Source organism: Bos taurus, chromosome 5 (assembly GCF_002263795.3).
Source record: "Bos taurus isolate L1 Dominette 01449 registration number 42190680 breed Hereford chromosome 5, ARS-UCD2.0, whole genome shotgun sequence".
Lineage (NCBI taxonomy): Eukaryota > Metazoa > Chordata > Mammalia > Artiodactyla > Bovidae > Bos > Bos taurus.
The window spans coordinates 39,671,826-39,690,995 of NC_037332.1; the positions used below are offsets into that span (position 1 = coordinate 39,671,826).

A 19,170-nucleotide genomic window follows, 5' to 3' on the forward strand; every position below is an offset into this window, starting at 1 on the left:
ACTAAGGAAGCTCACGACGAGAAATACAGTACTAAAAAAATAGATAACTCATGGGAACCTACTGTATAGCACAGAGAACTCTACTCAGTGCTCTGTGGTGACCTAAATGGGAAGGAAATTCAAACAAGAGGGGATACGTGTATACGCACAGCAGATTCACTTTGCTGTGCAGCAGAAACTAACACTTTATGAAGCAAGTATACTCCAATAAAAATTAATAAAAAAAGATTAATGGGGAATAAGAATACATTGGTTAGAAATAGTTGATTTAAAGCCAACAAAATACAACAAAAATGCATTTTTTTTTTTTTTGACGGAGGGAAGATAGATCAAAATAGATAAGAAAACACTTTCACTTTAATTGCTTTTTTCTTATACTTCAAATTTATACTTAACAACTTTCTCCTCCTGGACAGAAGGAACACCTGGGTATTCTGGGAGAAGTATATAATTTTCCAAATCATTTTCAAGAAAAAAATGCATCACTTTCAAATTCTTGCGTGATTATTGCCACAAATAATCTAAGATGGCCTGGCTTGTTCATGGCTTCCTTATATAGAACTGCTTCCTGCTATCAAACCATATCTAGTTTATTTGTTAATGCTGGTTGCTCGATAAGTTCTAAGGCATCATCCAGACTTTTGGCAAGAAAATGAGCTCCCTGTGGAGGTTCCTTGAGTTCTCTATTGAGAATTATGTTAATTCTGTCTTTTAAAGATTGATTCTTTTCTGGAATGTTGAACCACGTCTTCCTACCCATAATCACCAAATTCTGTTTATCTTCTACTGATGAGGAATGCTTGAATTCATACCTGAGCAAGAGCTAAGGCAGGTCCCCATTCTTGCTGATGCCCCATGCTTTGCGACAGAGTGATGAGGCAGTTTAGTGGACGAACTACCTTTATCTTTAAAATATGTTATTAACTTGTATGTAGAAAGCATTAAATCAATTAAAATGTTAAATTTTCTAAATCTGACTTTAAGCCATTAATCATTATTTTCTTTCCACTTAATGTGAAATTTTAAAAATAATGAATCCTTAGATAAAAGCCATTGGTGTTTGCTACTTACAAAAAGTGTTGCTCAAATTTCCACCAAAAATGTTCTTTATCTTCCTGCCTACGTATGAATAAATGTGTGTGTGTGTGTGTGTGTGTGTGTGTATGTATTTGAAGCTTAGAATGAATTCTTTTTACTTTTTTTTTTGAAATCTGTATTGTATTTATATTTGCCTACATCATATGATAGTCTGGGTAAATATGAAAAAAGAGGTTGAATTAATGGAAAAAACCTCTAAAATTCTTATTTTTAGGGGAAAAGGTGAGCAAAATTCATACTACTAATACAGATGATTTAATAGTCTAATTTCAAACTAGATTATTCTCCTTACTGGTTGCATGTTAACTATAAAGTACTTAGAGTACTAAAAATTAATTTTTCCCTTTGAGACCTTTAAAGTTGTCTCTGTCAATATTGCTGCTGCTGCTGCTGCTAAATCGCTTCAGTCGTGTCCGACTCTGTGCAACACCATAGACCACAGCCCACCAGGCTCTGCCGTCCCTGGGATTCTCCAGGCAAGAATACTGGAGTGGGCTGCCATTTCCTTCTCCAATGCATGAAAGTGAAAGTGAAGCCACTCAATTGTGTCTGACTCTTAGCGACCCCATGGACTGCAGCCTACCAGGCTCCTCCATCCATGGGATTTTCCAGGCAAGAATACTGGAGTGGGGTGCCATTGCCTTCTCTGCTGTCAATATTGAGATATCTTGAAAAGTCTCAAAGGAAAAACAGGCTCCAAAATCACTGCAGATGGTGACTGCAGCCATGAAATTAAAAGATGCTTGCTCCTTGGAAGAAAATCTATGACAAACCTAGATAGCATATTAAAAAGCAGAGACATTACTTTGTCGACAAAGGTCCATATAGTCAAAGCTATGGTTTTTCCAGTAGTCATGTATGGATGTGAGTGTTGGACCATAAAGAAAGCTTAGAGCTAAAGAATTGATGATTTTGAATTGTGGTGTTAGAAAAGACTCTTGAGAATCCCTTAGACCGAAAGATCAAGCCAGTCAATCCTAAAGGAAATCAACCCTGAATATTCACTGGAAGGACTGACACTGAAGCTCCAATACTTTGGTATCTAAAGAGATTGGTACCTAAAGAACTATGCTTGCTTTATTTTGGTCTAAGTTATTTAGAGCTTATTATTTTCTCATTTATAAACTTATGCAGAATGCCCACCACATTGTTTGGCACGTAGTAGACATTAAATAAGTGCTTAACTCCTTTTTAAGAAGTGGATTAAAAGCATTGAGATATGAGTTTGCTTAATTAGAATGCATTTCAGAAAAGGGGAAAAATAAGCTAAGTTAGCAACTCTTTGGTTTGGCATTGTGAATGATCTTGGAACGTTGGTATGGAGACTTGGATTATTTGACTTATCCAAAAATCTAGGTAAGAAATGAAGTATCAAAGACCTAGATTAAAAATGGGCAATAAGAATAAATTGATACTTAATGGTAGACAGAAATCATCCCAAGATGACCATGCATGCATGGGTACATGTACTTAACAACATAAATTTTTACAAAAGTTTAAAAAATATTTCTTTATTTTTCTTACCACAGATGACTGTGGCAATGAGCAACTATCATTTCCTTCTCCCCTTCTTTCAGCTTCTATGGAAAAACAAATTACTTGGTATATAAATAGAGGTTATCAGCAGTAATGCTAATTGATGGTATAGCTGCCAAATACCAAGTTATATTCTAACAAAGAATATGACTAATGTTACTCAATAACATTTCATCAATCACAGGTCAGAAAATTACCAACAGTCAGTATTTTCTTTGGATCAGTAATGCAACTTAAAAGTTGCAGTTAGTATAATTAAAGGCCAGTAACCAGATAAAAAGTCTTAGTTTGTAATTTTTTTTCTTTTTTTTTTTTTTAACTAAGAAAGGCTATGTATTAAGTGATGTTTGAGCTCAATCCAAAGTATGGGGAACAAACTCAACAATATGATTAAAAAACTTTCAATGAGTATTTAATGAGTACCTACCCAGTGCCCAAAAAGGACACTCTAGGAGATATAATGGCAGAGGATATAAAATCTCTATTCCCCATGAATTTACAGTAAGATTGAGTAAAGAGAATGAGCAGATTTAAAACACAAAGCAAAAGCTCAGTGGCTGAAAATGAAGTGGTATAGGATGTTTAAAGATAAGCAGAACTATGTGAGCTGGAATTATCAGAAAATAACATTGCATGGATGGTAAATTTCAAGAAGATGTGGAAATGGAAGGCATTTCAGGGGTCCATTTTGTCCCTACAAGCTGAGTTCCTAAATGAGCATATAAAAATTTAGTTAAGGAAACACATAAAAAGGCAGCTATGTATCCTACCAATGGTTTAAGATACAAAAGTTTAATGCAGTGAAAAATTATTTAGGAAGTCACACGCTTTGTGGCCATTAACTTACATGGCAACTAATCTAATTGATAATTATGAAATTCTCAAAGCAAACTTGAGCAGTAGGACTCAGAAGTAGAAATAAAGAGCGAAAGGTAGAGTCAAGTGTAAAATACAATGATAGATTTTGAAAGAAACAGGAAAATTATTCATCTTAGGTGCCAAGAGTAGTAAGTAGTTAACAATATCAAGGCATCTTGAGCAAAATAGGAAATAATACTGGACCAGCAAACAGTAAGTCATTGGTATTATTTTACAAAAGGAAACAAAGACCAGAATGACTGAAATACGAAAAGAGAGTTTGCATGTTATTTAAAACATTCTGGAAGCATTCAGATAGCAATCATATTCTTTCAACAACAAAGATGACCATTACAGATATCTTTGCTTTGGTGACCATTTTGGTATATCATAATAGAGAAAAAACTCTAAAGAGTCCCTTGGACAGCAAGGAGATCAAGCCAGTCAATCCTAAAGGAAATCAACCCTGAATATTCACTGGAAGGACTAATGCTGAGGCTGAAGTTCCAATACTTTGGCAATCTGATGTGAAGAGCTGACTCATTGGAAAAGACCCTGATGCTGGGAAAGACTGAGGGCAGGAGGCGAAGGGGGCAACAGAGAATGAGATGGCTGAATGACATCACTGACTCAATGGACATAAGTTTGAGCAAACTCCATGAGATGGTGAAGGACAGGGAAGCCTGGCATTCTACAGTCCATGGGGTTGTAAAGAGTTGGACATGACTGAGAGACTGAACAACAATAGAGAAAAATATCTTCAAAAATAAAATTTTGTTTCTCTCATGAAAAAGTAAAGTGCTAAATGTGAACACAGTAAACTGTCCCTTCAACATTACATAGATAACAATGCAGATTCTAAAGCTGTTCTTTCATACCATTAACTGCTTTGATGGAAGACTAATCCACTTTGTGAGAATAGAACAGCTTGTTAATGTCAAAAAGAACTTAGGATATCATAGGTTTGTCTTGCTCTGAAATCTATGTAGGCAGCAAACTTTCATTCCTCCTTGCTAATCTCTGTTCAGTTTGTTCTTGGTGTTCATCACTAACTCAAATATACACACTTGAAAAGTTAGAAAAGAAACAGAAAAAAATATAAGATATTTAGAGGAACACTAAACCTTAATGCCTGTAAAATACATAAAGCTATGTAATGGCCAAGAATAAATATTAGAATTGAAGTCAGTCTATCTTCTTCCTTCCAGGAAACTAGTTACAACATCATCATGAGCATATCTCTGGAAACAGAGTGCCTGCATTTGCCACTTTAGTAAGTTTTGAGTCCTCAAGCTAAATTAATTACGTAACTTTTTGTACCTTAGTTTTCTCATCTTTAGACTATTAAAAGTACCTATCTCTTAGAGTTGTGAGGGCTAACTGATTTATGTTTTCAGATAAGTTAATGGAGCAAACTGAAAGTTGAAAGTATTTGCCATTTTACTTATTTGTTTATTTTTATTGAGTGCAAGTTTACCAAATGATTTTGCAAAGTTGTGATTTTATTTCTGAGAGTTGTTAGTACACAGCTGTGTTAAATTTATTTGGGGCTGCTATGTGCTTGGTATGACAACCCACTCTGGTATTCTTGCCTGGAGAATCCCATGGTCAGAGGAGCCTGGCAGTGTACAGTCCATAGGGTCGCAAAGTGCTGGACATGACTGAAGTGACTTAGCATATGTGCTTGTTTCACATATTGCTATATTTCAGTGTTTGCATTACATGGCTGTGTTGTCTCACCTGCAACTAAGAGCATGTGCATTACATCATCATGTAATAGAAGGCCAGTAGAGTATTTTTTATTGAATTTTCATGTCTTGCCCTAGCAAGATTATTGTGTCTCAAAATGTAGTCCACTAGCCACCTGCTGCACATATAGTGTGCTTATTAACTTAAGTATTCCTGGGTTCTCCCACAGGACTACCAAATCATAACTTATTGGAGTTGGATGCAGGGAAATAAATTGCTTTTAAAAACTAGTGTACTGTATTTAAGTTGAACAAATGTGACTAAAATTTGAGAACCACTGATTATTTGGTATACTCTCACAGTTGCTGTCAACTTTTTTGGTCATGTTTTCTTTCATATATTCTATCTTTCTACATTTTCTCTCTTTGGAGTAAAGTTTACAGATAGAAAGAAAGCAGTGTTTTACTTAACTAAACAATAATTTTATATATTCCTAATCATAAAATTAGCTGTTATAAATTATCAGCTACATTAGCCTTTCTGACATTTTTCTAAGTTAAACATGTCCCAAAGAACATCAGTCAAATAGCAACTAATCTGGTTAAAGATACAGTGTGAAGCAATGCAAAGCCACTAGCATGCTGGAACTTATCAAGTACCTATTATGCTATCAAGCACTGTGCTAAGCATATTACATACATTGCACTATTTAATTGTTATTACATTCTTAAAGAGTGAGAACTAATAATTACAGATGAGGAGACTGAAGTTTAGAGATTTGAAGCAACCTTCCTAGAATCATTCAAAAAGAATATGTTTGGAATGCAAAATAAGCTGTATGATTTCTAATAATGATTTTGATACAACGTGCATTAGAAGGAGTGAGAAAGTATATCAAAAAGCCAGTTAATTATGAAAGGGTTAAATGAATGACTCAAGAAAAAGAAAATCCAACCTTCTTTAATAGGCGGGTTGTAGAAGCTTTTAGAAAATATACTAACATTGATCCCTTCACTCAGGAAGATCAATCCCTGCTAGGACAATATTTTATCAGCCACTGTGACCCTGATATTAGGTGGAAACTCCAAAAGTTACAATTAAAGCCATAAACCCCCTTGCCCCAACTCATAGAGGTGACATTTTGGATATTTAGTAATTGAGATCAAGATAAGGAGGAAGAGAGAATCCAAAAGGAGAAAAGCAGGCCAGGGCTCATGAAAACTGATAGCTGTTGCTGTCAGCCATGCCTTGTGACTTCAGGACAACTAAGAGAGCCCAGGAAGTTCAACTATCCATCTATAGGTAAGACCAACAAGGGTGAATGCTTCAAATGCAAGTCAATTGGCCACTGGGCCCAAGAATGCCAGTAAGAGCCCCCCTGAACCATCCCTGCCTGCAAACAAACGTATTATTGGAAGACAGACTGCCCTTGGTCCTAAAGGGGAAGAGGGGCTCCTGCTCCTGAGATGGCCATGCTGGATGACTGAGACTTCCCGGGAATTCTGGTGGCTCCCCCAGTGAGATGTCTATCTTCATCCAGGAATCCTACATAGTTCTTGACATGGTAGGTACAAGATTGATTTTTAATTGATATGGAGCCACTTACTCTGTCTTGATTTCTCAAGCTTTCCTCCAAAAATTGTACTGTGACTGGTGCCAATGAAAAGCCTCACACCTGTTAGTACACTGGGCCTCTCACTTGCCAGTTTGAACAGTGGCTGATTTCACCTGCCTTTTTATTAATAGTTGTGCATGACTGTACTACCTCCCTTCCAGAAAGAGACCTTCTGGGCTCCCTTGGGTCCATACTATGGTTCAGTTCAGTTCAGTTCAGTCACTCAGTTGTGTCCAACTCTTTGCAACCCCATGAATCACAGCACACCAGGCCACCCTGTCTGTCCATCACCAGCTCCAGGAGTTTACCCAAGCTCATGTCCATCGAGTTGGTGATGCCATCCAGCCATCTCATCCTCTGTTGTCCCCTTCTCCTCCTGCCCCCAGTCCCTCCCAGCATCAGGGTCTTTTCCAATGAGTCAACTCTTCGCATGAGGTGGCCAAAGTACTGGAGTTTCAGCTTCAGCATCATTCCTTCCAAAGAAATCCCAGAGCTGATCTCCTTCAGAATGGACTGGTTGGATCTCCTTGCAGTCCATGGGACTCTCAAGAGTCTTCTCCAACACCACAGTTCAAAAGCATCAATTCTTCAGCACTCAGCTTTCTTCACAGTCCAACTCTCGCATCCATACATGACCCCTGGAAAAACCATAGCCTTGACTAGATGGACCTTTGTTGGCAAAGTAATATTTCTGCTTTTGAATATGCTGTCTAGGTTGGTCATAACTTTCCTTTCAAGGAGTAAGCGTCTTTTAATTTCTTAGGAGGCCCCAAACAACTCTTTATCTTGACTCTGACCAATACAGACTAGCCATCAGAGCAAGGTCCTATTCCCAGCCATATTCTACAAGCAGTGAACCCTTCAATATGTGATAAAGAAATCCCATGAGGGGCCTTAAAGCCCAATCTGTAAGAATTAGACTTAGGCCAGAAGCCATCTGTCCTATCAAGAGATAATATCCCATAAAGTTAAAAACAATCTCTCATAGATATATTCTTAGAACATGGCTTCTTGGTACCCTGCCAGTTTCTGTGCAATATCCCTATTTTGCCTGTCATTAAGCCAAATGGGGAAATAGGATGGTATAAGACCTTAGAGTAGTAACTGATGCAATGGTCTTTATACATTCCCTTGTGGCCAGTCCTTATATATTAGCCCAAATCCCTGAGGACAATGAATAATTTACTATATACTCCATCTCAAGGATGCCTCTTTTTGTATCCCAGTTCATCCTTCATTGCAATATCTGTTTATCTTCAAGTGAATTGACCCCAACTCAGGCCAAATGCAACAACATATCTGGACAGTATTGTCTTAGGGACAGCTCATACTTGTTTCTTCTGCTTCAGTTGTGTCCGACTGTTTGTGACCCTATGGACTGTAACCCACCAGGGTCTTCTGCCCATGGGATTCGCCAGGTAAGAATACTGGAGTGGGTTGCCATGCTCTCCTCCAGAGGATTTTCCCAATCCAGGGATCAAACCCATGTCTCATTATATCTCCTGAACTGGCAGGTAGGTTCTTTACCACTAGTACCAGCTGAGAAGCACCTTGGGCTTCCTTGGTGGCTCAGATAGTAAAGAATCTGCCTGCAATGCAGAAGACCCGGGTTCAGTCTCCAGGTTGGGAAGATCCCCTGGAGAAGGGAGTGACTTCTCCAGTATTCTTGCCTGGAGAATTCCATGGACAGAGGAGCCTGGTGAGTTATGTTGTTTGGGCTTCCCTGGTAGCCCAGATGGTAAAGAATTGGCTAGCAATGTAGGATCCCCACGTTCAATCCCTGGATTGGGACAATCCCCCAGAGAAATAAATGGCAACCCACTCCAGTATTCTTGCCTGGAGAATTCCATGGACAGAGGAGTTTGGTGGGCTACAGTCTAAGAGGTCGGACATGACTGAATGACCAACACTTTCACTTTCACATTTCATTCTTGTTTACCCAGGCCCTAGGAAGAGAACCTAGGGAAATAAATCTAAAAGTAGAGGGAATTCTATAGTATATAGATGAAATATTTATATGTAGCCCCTCCATGTAGGTCTCATTCAAAATGCCATTGCAGTCCTTAATTTCTTTGGGGCCCAGGGTTACGGAGTCTTTCAGACAAACACACAAATCTCAAATGCCCAAATCACAAAGCAACAAGTTAATGATCTGGGATATATAATACACCCTGAAAGTATACATTTGTCTCCATATAGAAAACAAACTATATTAGGTCTAAGCACTCCAAAAACAAAGAAACATCTTTGTATCTTTTGGGGCATGGCAGGATTTTCTAGAATTTGGACTCCAGCATTTGGGCCAATAAATAAACTTCTATATGAAGCCACTAAAGGCCCAGATACAGAACCATTGTTTTGGAATTGAGAACAGAAAAAGTTTTCAAAGATATTGAGCAAACCCTCACCAGAGCCCCTGCTCTGGGTCTCCCCAGCTTGAAAAAGCCATTCATCTTATATGTGGCTGAAAAGCAGGGGGCAGTTCTGGGAATCCTTATACAGAAGCTAGGGGAAATTCCCCATTCTATAGACTATTTTTCCAAACAACTAGTTTCTGTGACCTGAGGTTTACCTGGCTCCCTCTGGACAGTAGCTGCCACTGCTTTATTAGTGGAAGAAGCTAACAAGCTTAACTTCCACCAGTCACTAGAAGTCCAGACCCTCATCAAGTATAAAGGAGTCTAGAGAATGTACAAATCTAACAATGCATATGGCCCTTAGTCTTGTGAAACATTCAAGAATGTTTACTTGTATTATAAAAAAAATAAACTGTTAGGGAAAACATTAAATTTATATAAAGATTTCATAGAAAAATCTTAATTTTAATAAGAATGAGGTTGTCACTCTAAATTACTATTTTGTATCAGTTTTTTAAACTATAATGACTTCATGAAAGGCCTGATTAAAAATGGAAAGTGTTGGAAAACACTAAATAGTAATTTATCATCCAAACCAGGACACATTTAGTAGAAGGGGGTGCTATTTAATTATACTGGGGCAATGATTGTAAATCAAGGTTGTTGACTCTAATGGGAAATATGATTGTCTTAACATGACCCCACCCATGCTCCAACTGGCTATTTAAAAGGCTTAGGAAATCAATATCTCAGGGAGCACGTGAAATTCACTTGCAGTACTTAGTTGTGAAGCCCAAGTCTTGTGCTAAAACAGGAAAATTATGTAAAAGTCAACAAATAATGGCAAGGCTTCAAGAAGAGTGCAGACAGGCATATACATCACTGCCTCTGCTTATCCATACATTTTCCCAGCATTGAAATAATCACTCTCTGAGGAACCCCTCAAGCTGATAAGCTTTACCTCCATGCACACAGAATTTTCAATTACCTTTTTAGTGCCCCACACTTAAATATTTTAATGGCAAAACAATAATTTCCACACATTTGTGGAGAGATTTTCACGCGAAATGCAAAGCAAGCTTTCTGAGAATATTAGAGAAAGTGAAATATTAAAGGAAACAGAAACAATGCAGGCAGTAAAAGAAAACCACTATATATATATATATATATATATACATATATATCATACCCTCAGAAAAATAAGATAACACTGTAAACCTGAAAAAAGAGCATGATACCTAGAAAAAGGAACTTTAAGGGAGAAAGGGGATATGTGGAAACAAGCAAAAACTTTGCTAAAATTATGAGAGCAGACATGAGAGAACTGAAGCTAGATAATGAAATAAAGAAAACGAAATCAGCCTATGAGAGGAGCTCTGGGAGATCTCAGCAAAGCAGCTGTGTCGCAGGTCTAGAGGACAGAAGTGTGTTTGGAACTTCGGAAGAAATGCTGTCTCCCTCCTCTTGCTATCTCTGGGAATTGGTTCCAGAACCTCTTTTGCATACCAAAATCCACAGATGCTCAAGTTCTTTATATAAAATGGAATAGTATTTGCATACAATGTTAATATATCCTCCCCTATTCTTTAAATTATCTCTAGATCATTTATAATGACTGATAAAATGCAAATATTATGTAAATAGTTGTAAATATAATGTAAATCCTTTGTAAATAGTTGCTTGATGCTGCAAATTCAAGTATTTTTTTTTGAAATTTCTGAAAATTTTTTCCAAATATTTTTGATCTGCCATAATAAGCCATAAGGGCTTTCCAGGTGGCTCAGTGGTAGAGTCCTCTTGCTAATGCAGGAGACAGGGGTTTGATCTCTGGATCAGAAAGATCTCTTGGAGAAGGAAATAGCTACACACTCCAGTATTCTTGCCTGGGAAATCCATGGACAGAAGAGCCTGGCTGGCTACAGTCCATGGGGTTGCAAAAGAGTCTGACACAACTTAGTGACTAAACAAGAATAACACAGTACATTAACTAAAAAAAAAAGCAAACATAAATGCATATGTGTGGAAAGATCTCTACAGAATATATAAATATTTGTAATTAGCAATGGCTAACGCTAGATGGTTAAATTTTTAGTGACCTAAAAAAGTAATTAATTATATTTAAATTTTGCCTATAATTAATTTGTGTTATATGTCTAATTACCTGGAAGAAAATGCTGAAAGTCAAAAATACCCAGACAAGAGCTGACAAAATGAGTTTAAGCTCCAAGGCCGCTCGCTTGCCCCAGGTAGGCATTTTGTATTCATAAATATTGTTTTCTTTTGCTTAAATAACAACTACCCCCACATATTGTATAAGCTTTAGGCCCTACAAAACCTAAATCTGACCTTAGATGTAGGTTCAAACTCTAGCCCCACAGCTTACTAGTGTGTAATCATAGACAACTCACTTTTTTTTTTCTGCATTAAAGTTATACTTTATTGCCATGTTAAAAAATGTGTAAATTTGTCACTGACAGAGAAAGTGAGAACAAGGGTGGGGAGAGATAGAAGGCAAAATAAGACAAAACCCTGTTCCATATGCAACAAGGTTTAGTCAATGTGCTAACTTTTGCCAATATTAAAAATGTAAACAAAACTTGAAAATGCTGATATGAAATAGCATTAAAATGAAATTATTTATAGTACAGTATCACATGTCTTTTATTAGGCAAATATAAAATCTTTATAAAATAATCATAAGGGGTAAAATTCATATTTCATATATGGTTGGCAATGGTTTTCCCATTATTAGATAATTTTTTATAAAAGGAAAAATTAAAAATTAATAAACTATGCAAAGTTGTCATATTTATACTTTTAAGTAGTAAAAATTATAATGCAAATTAGGACATACAATAATCTTATAATATTATACAAGGCAATGAAAATAAAAATATAACATAAAATTTGTCCTTTATAAAATGTGTATTTTGCATTTTCTGATGCAAATATAGCACAATAGGGATTACTACACTATTAATACGAGTTTGTTTCCATGTTTTTATATTGTCCATTTATCACAGATTTGCAATTATAATACTGCTAAAAAGAATTGTGCTATACCAAAAAAATACATAAGGCAGAAATTGTGGGCAATAGGGATATAAAGAATAGAAATGATAGATAAGGTGCTGGTTTGGGCAGAGTGGTTGTGGTATATCATACAATATTTGTGAATTTTTCAAGCCCAAAGCATTTTCTACGTGCCAACTAAAATTTGTCACTTGCCATCTGCCTCTGCAAGGATTAGGTCAGTAGCCATAGTAGTTGCTAACCTTCAATACACCCTGATAGGAGTTCAGGAGGAGATCAGGAATGGGGTCTGTGTTCCTGGAAAAACTGGCAAAACAGGCTTTCAGATAGATATTTTTGTGAAACTTTATGAACTCAATTTTTTATTACTCCTCATATCTAAAAACCACTAGAATCATTAGCAGAGAATATGCTCCTCGTGACTAGCAGCAACCTTTTGCCAAAATCTGTTCTTGATTGCACATATTCCTCTTCACTAATATCACATCTATACTGACTTCTGCCTCCACCTCTTCAGAGCAGCTCTCAGAGCTGCACGTTGAGAGACTGTTTCCTGGGCTATCGTTCTCATTTGGCCCTAAATAAAACTTAACTACCACTCTCACATTGTGCTTTTTTGTTTTCAATTCACATATACATTCTGTAATTTCATATAAATGCCTTTTTCAAGTTTGGCAAACATCAGGGAAAATTTAATTAGTTCCATATATCTCACATATCAGAAATCAGATCAGATCAGATCAGATCAGTCGCTCAGTCATGTCTGACTCTTTGCGACCCCATGAATCGCAGCACGCCAGGTCTCCCTGTCCATCACCAATTGCCGGAGTTCACTCAGACTCATGTCCATCGAGTCAGTGATGCCATCCAGCCATCTCATCCTCTGTCGTCCCCTTCTCCTCTTGCCCTCAATCCCTCCCAGCATCAGACTCTTTTCCAATGAGTCAACTCTTCGCATGAGGAGGTCAAAGTACTGGAGTTTCAGCTTCAGCATCAGTCCTTCCAAAGAAATCCCAGGGCTGATCTTCAGAATGGACTGGTTGGATCTCCTTGCAGTCCAAGGGACTCTCAAGAGTCTTCTCCAACACCACACTTCAAAAGCATCAATTCTTTGGCGCTCAGCCTTCTTCACAGTCCAACTCTCACATTCAGACATGACCACTGGAAAAACCATAGCCTTGACTAGATGAATCTTTGTTGGCAAAGTAACATCTCTGCTTTTGAATATGCTATGCAGGTTGGTTATAACTTTCCTTCCAAGGAGTAAACGTCTTTTAATTTCATGGCTGCAGTCACCATCTGCAGTGATTTTGGAGACCAGAAAAATAAAGTCTGACACTGTTTCTGCTGTTTCCCCATCTATTTCCCATGAAGTGATGGGACCGGATGCCATGATCTTTGTTTTCTGAATGTTGAGCTTTAAGCCAACTTCTTCACTCTCCACTTTCACCTTCATCAAGAGGCTTTTTACTTCCTCTTCACTTTCTGCCGTAAGGGTGGTGTCATCTGCATATCTGAGGTGATTGATATTTCTCCCAGAAATCTTGATTCCAGCTTGTGCTTTTCCAGCCCAGCGTTTCTCATGATGTACTCTGCATATAAGTTAAATAAACAGGGTGACAATATACAGCCTTGAGGAACTCCTTTTCCTATTTGGAACCAGTTTGTTGTTCCATGTCCAGTTCTAACTGTTGCTTCCTGACCTACATACAAATTTCTCAAGAGGCAGATCAGGTGGTCTGGTATTCCCATCTCTTTCAGAATTTTCCACAGTTTATTGTGATCCACACAGTCAAAGGCTTTGGCATAGTCAATAAAGCAGAAATAGATGTTTTTCTGGAACTCTCTTGCTTTTTCCATGATCCAGTGGATGTTGGCAATTTGATCTCTGGTTCCTCTGCCCTTTCTAAAACCAGCTTGAACATCAGGAAGTTCACGGTTCACATATTGCTAAAGCCTGGCTTGGAGAATTTTGAGCATGACTTTACTAGCGTATGAGATGAGTGCAATTGTGCGGTAGTTTGAGCATTCTTTGGCATTGCCTTTCTTTGGGATTGGAATGAAAACTGACCTTTTCCAGTCCTGTGGCCACTGCTGAGTTTTCCAGATTTGCTGGCATATTGAGTGCAGCACTTTCACAGCATCATCTTTCAGGATTTGGAATAGCTCCACTGGAATTCCATCACCTCCACTAGCTTTGTTTGTAGTGATGCTTTCTAAGGCCCACTTGACTTCACATTCCAGGATGTCTGGCTCTAGGTCAGTGATCACACCATTATGATTATCTGGGTCGTGAAGCTCTTTTTTGTTTAGTTCTTCTGTGTATTCTTGCCATCTCTTCTTGATATCTTCTGCTTCTGTTAGGTCCATACCATTTCTGTCCTTTATCGAGCCCATCTTTGCATGAAATGTTCCTTTGGTATCTGTGATTTTCTTGAAGAGATCTCTAGTCTTTCCCATTCTGTTGTTTTCCTCTATTTCTTTGCATTGATCGCTGAAGAAGGCTTTCTTATCTCTTCTTGCTAGTCTTTGGAACTCTGCATTCAGATGTTTATATCTTTCTCCTTTGCTTTTTGCTTCTTTTCTTTTCACAGCTATTTGTAAGGCCTCCCCAGACAGCCATTTTGCTTTTTTGCATTTCTTTTCCATGGAGATGGTTTGATCCCTGTCTCCTGTACAATGTCACGAACCTCATTCCTTAATTCATCAGGCACTCTATCTATCAGATCTAGGCCCTTAAATCTATTTCTCACTTCCACTGTATAATCATAAGGGATTTTATTTAGGTCATACCTGAATGGTCTAGTGGTTTTCCCTACTTTCTTCAATTTAAGTCTGAATTTGGCAATAAGAAATTCATGGTCTGAGCCACAGTCAGCTCCTGGTCTTATTTTTGCTGACTGTAGAGAGCTTCTCCATCTTTGGCTGCAAAGAATATAATCAATCTGATTTCGGTGTTCACCATCCAGTGATGTCCATGTATAGAGTCTTCTCTTGTGTTGTTGGAAGAGGGTGTTTGTTATGACCAGTGCATTTTCTTGGCAAAACTCTATTAGTCTTTGCCCTGCTTCATTTCGTATTCCAAGGACAAATTTGCCTGTTAATTCAGGTGTTTCTTGATTTCGTACTTTTGCATTCCAGTCCCATATAATGAAAAGGACATCTTTTTTGGGTGTGAGTTCTAAAAGGTCTTGTAGGTCTTCATAGAACTGTTCAACTTCAGCTTCTTCAGCCTTACTGGTTGGGGCATAGACCTGGATTGCTGTGATATTGAATGGTTTGCCTTGGAAACGTGCAGTCCAAGTACTGCATTTTGGACTCTTTTGTTGACCATGATGGCTACTCCATTTCTCCTGAGGGATTCCTGCCCGCAGTAGTAGATATAATGGTCATCTGAGTTAAATTCACCCATTCCAGTCCATATCAGTTCACTGATTCCTAGAATGTCGACATTCACTCTTGCCATCTCTTGTTTGACCACTTCCAATTTGCCTTGATTCATGGACCTGACATTCCAGGTTCCTATGCAATATTGCTCTTTACAGCATCGGACCTTGCTTCTATCACCAGTCACATCCACAGCTGGGTATTGTTTTTGCTTTGGCTCCATCCCTTCATTCTTTCTGGAGTTATTTCTCCACTGATCTCCAGTAGCATATTGGGCACCTACTGACCTGGGGAGTTTCTCTTTCAGTATCTTATCATTTTGCCTTTTCATACTGTTAATGGGGTTCTCAAAGCAAGAATACTGAAGTGGTTTGCCATTCCCTTCTCCAGTGGACCACATTCTGTCAGAAATATAAGATGTCAATACGCTAGCTACTTCTCAATGTCGTATCTGATGATATGTTTATTTCAAGGATGTATGTGTGTGTGTATCTTTAATATATATCTGGAGAAGAGAAATATATATCAATAGATATAAGTAAATGCACATACATTCTATTCACTGCACAAAATACTTGAGCATTCTGGATTAAGAACAGCAGCACTCAGGATAGTGGGAAGTACTTTTACGTTGGGCATTTTCACTACTATAACTTAGGCAAATTCTTTATGATTTCCTTATTTGGAAAAGGAAGATGCTATCATTTCTATCTCAGAGTCACTGTAATGATTAGTTTTCGTACTAGAAAAAGAATGTCTTTTACTGGATCTGGTAAATAATAAGGACTAGATGTATTAATTATTTTCTATTTTATATCTTTTGAAATATTAAAATTGTAAGAGGAGTTGTGTGTTTCTTATCATTCTAGAGCCAGACTTAAATCACTGCTGAATGTGAAATAAATGTTTTACCTTGGAACTTCTAGAAGCCTTTAGTGTAGCTACTTAGGTTTCATGTTTTGTTTGTGGTTTTCTCATAATTATTTATATTTTGCTTTCATGTTTTAACAGTGTATATTTGGCTTTAGCTATGAATGAGAAAGATCTAGTCATCTCTGAAAACCTTGGTGTTAGTTTCCTAAGGCAGCCATAAACAAGTACCACAAACTGGGTGGGTTAAGGTGATAGAAATGTATTGTATGTGCCTGTGCCCAAACTTATCTTTTCATATAAAGTAACTAGTTGTTGGGGGCCAGCATGAGGCACTCCACCCGTGGCAAAGATCATGAGGAAGGAGGCTCGACATACGCAAAGGCGGGATCGAGCCTCAGGAGTCCCCCTGGAAATCCTTGAGCATCTACCCCCATAACCAGAGCCTGCCTACTTTACTACTTTGTGCTCTCACCTACACCTCTGACTTTATGAGGGGCTGTCCCCCACCACCCCTTTCGGAGAAGGAGTTAACTTACAGCTCCAGTTAATAATAATTCCTGGGTGTGATAGGAGTGTTTTAACCTACAAACTCCTCTGAAGGTTCTCTAGCCTGCCTGACAGGCTTGTCCGGCCACGTGTGATTGCTCACAGCCTCCCAACCGTGAGAGGCACGAGATGCTTTAAACCTTCTAAAAACAGGTTCCTTAGAAAAGTTAGAAAACCATTAGTATAAGTATAGTGGGCTGATTAGAAATTGTATTGGTGAAGGGTTTTTCATTTGTTGAGCCAATGTTTGTTGCTAAGTCTCCACATCCCCTGCCCTTACACACATTAATGAATATATGGAAGAAATAAATATTAACCTTTGATTTTAATCACGTTAGACCTTAGGCTAAGTAAATTCTTTCCTTAATTAAAACCCACTACACCCTCACTCTATAGGAATGTAATTTTATCTGGTACTTTCAGAAGGTGGAGTCTTTTTTAAGAATAATCACCCCTGGAGAAATAAGTGTCCTCGTTGACTGACCGCTGTCACAAGGAGAGGGTCATAAATTGTCAGCAGGCCCCCTGGCCAGAAGATGATGTAACACCCCTAAGACCTCTGTATACATTTGTATGAAGCACCTGACTTTGATAAAAGTCAGGACTGCTGACCCCGCGTGACTTTTGCATAACATCTCAGTGTATAAACGTAGACCATGGAAAATAAAGAATGGGGATCAGTTTCTCGAAATACTGGTCTCCCCATGTCGCTCTCTCTCTCAAACTCTGGCTGAGTTTCCATCTGGAGCGTGGAGCCTGCCATGCTTACTAATTATGCCTGGGCTTTTAAGATACGACTGGGGAGGCCTCAGTGTCTCCTCTCCTTTGGGAGAACGGAAGGATGCCTGCGTCCTACGTAAGTGGTGCAAGCTTCTTGTCTTGAAGTTTTATTGGTCTCCCGCGTAAACCAAGCTACTCAGCCTCTTTTCTCCACTGAATTTTCCTACTGAGCTATCCTCATTCTATTACTCTTTACATCTCTGCTGCTGCTGCTAAGTCACTTCAGTCATGTCCGACACTGTGTGACCCCAGAGACAGAAGCCCACCAGGCTCCCCCGTCCCTGGGATTCTCCAGGCAAGAACACTGGAGTGGGTTGCCATTTCCTTCTCCAATGCAAGAAAGTGAAAAGTGAAAGTGAAGTCGCTCAGTCGTGTCCGACCCTCAGCGACCCCATGGACCTCCGTCCATGGGATTTTCCAGGCAGGAGTACTGGAGTGGGGTGCCATTCCCTTCTCCACTGAAGCTATTGTATCCTGATCCTTGCTGATGCCGTCCCCGCTTCGAACTCCCTGGATTAGCCGGGGCTGGACCTCGGCAACTAGTCATTGGACTTAGAACTTAACCTGATTCAGGATGACCTCTTCTTAACTTGAATATAGCTGCAAAGGTCCCATGTAGACAAATAAGGTCACATTCACAGCTATCTTGTGTTAGGACTCCAGCATACCTTTGTTGTTGCTGCTGTTTAGTCACCCAGTCATGTCCGATTCTTTGCAATCCCATGGACTGCAGCACACCAGGCCTCCCTGTCCCTCACCATCTCTAGTTTGCCCAACTTCCTGTTCTTTCCATCGGTGATGCTGTCCAGGCATCTCATCCTCTGATACCTTCTTCTCCTGCCCTCAATCTTTCCCGGCATCAGGGACTTTTCCAGTGAGTTGTCTATTTGCATCAGATGCTTCAGCTTCAGCATCGATCCTTCCAGTGAATACTCAGGGTTTATCTCCCTTAAAATTGACTGGTTTGATCTCCTCGAGGCTGCAGTCCATGGGGTTGCTAAGAGTCGGACACGATTGAGCGACTTCACTTTTATTTTTCACTTTCATGCATTGGAGAACGAAATGGCAACCCTCCAATGTTCTTGCCTGGAGAATCCCAGGACGGGGGAGCCTAGTGGGCTGCCATCTTTGGGGTCGCACAGAGTCGGACATGACTGAAGTGACTTAGCAGCGGCAGCAGCTTCTTTATGGTCCAGCTCTCACAACCCTATGTAACCACTGGGAGGACCATAGCCTTGATTATATGGACCTTTGTTGGCAGAGTAATACCTCTGCTTTTCAACGCACTGTCTAGATTTGTCATTGCTTTCCTGCCAAGAGCAATTGTCTTCTGATTTCATGGTTGCAATCACTGCTTACAGTGATTTTGCAGCCCCAGAAGAGGAAATCTGTCACTAC

The 19,170-nt window shown here is 38.9% G+C and overlaps 1 pseudogene; it reads right to left on the bottom strand.

Annotated features, from left to right (window-relative positions):
- Positions 1-357: 357 nt before the first annotated feature.
- On the bottom strand, positions 358-11,407 carry LOC100139418 (dihydrofolate reductase-like; annotated as a pseudogene).
- Between the last annotated feature and the right edge of the window lie 7,763 nt (positions 11,408-19,170).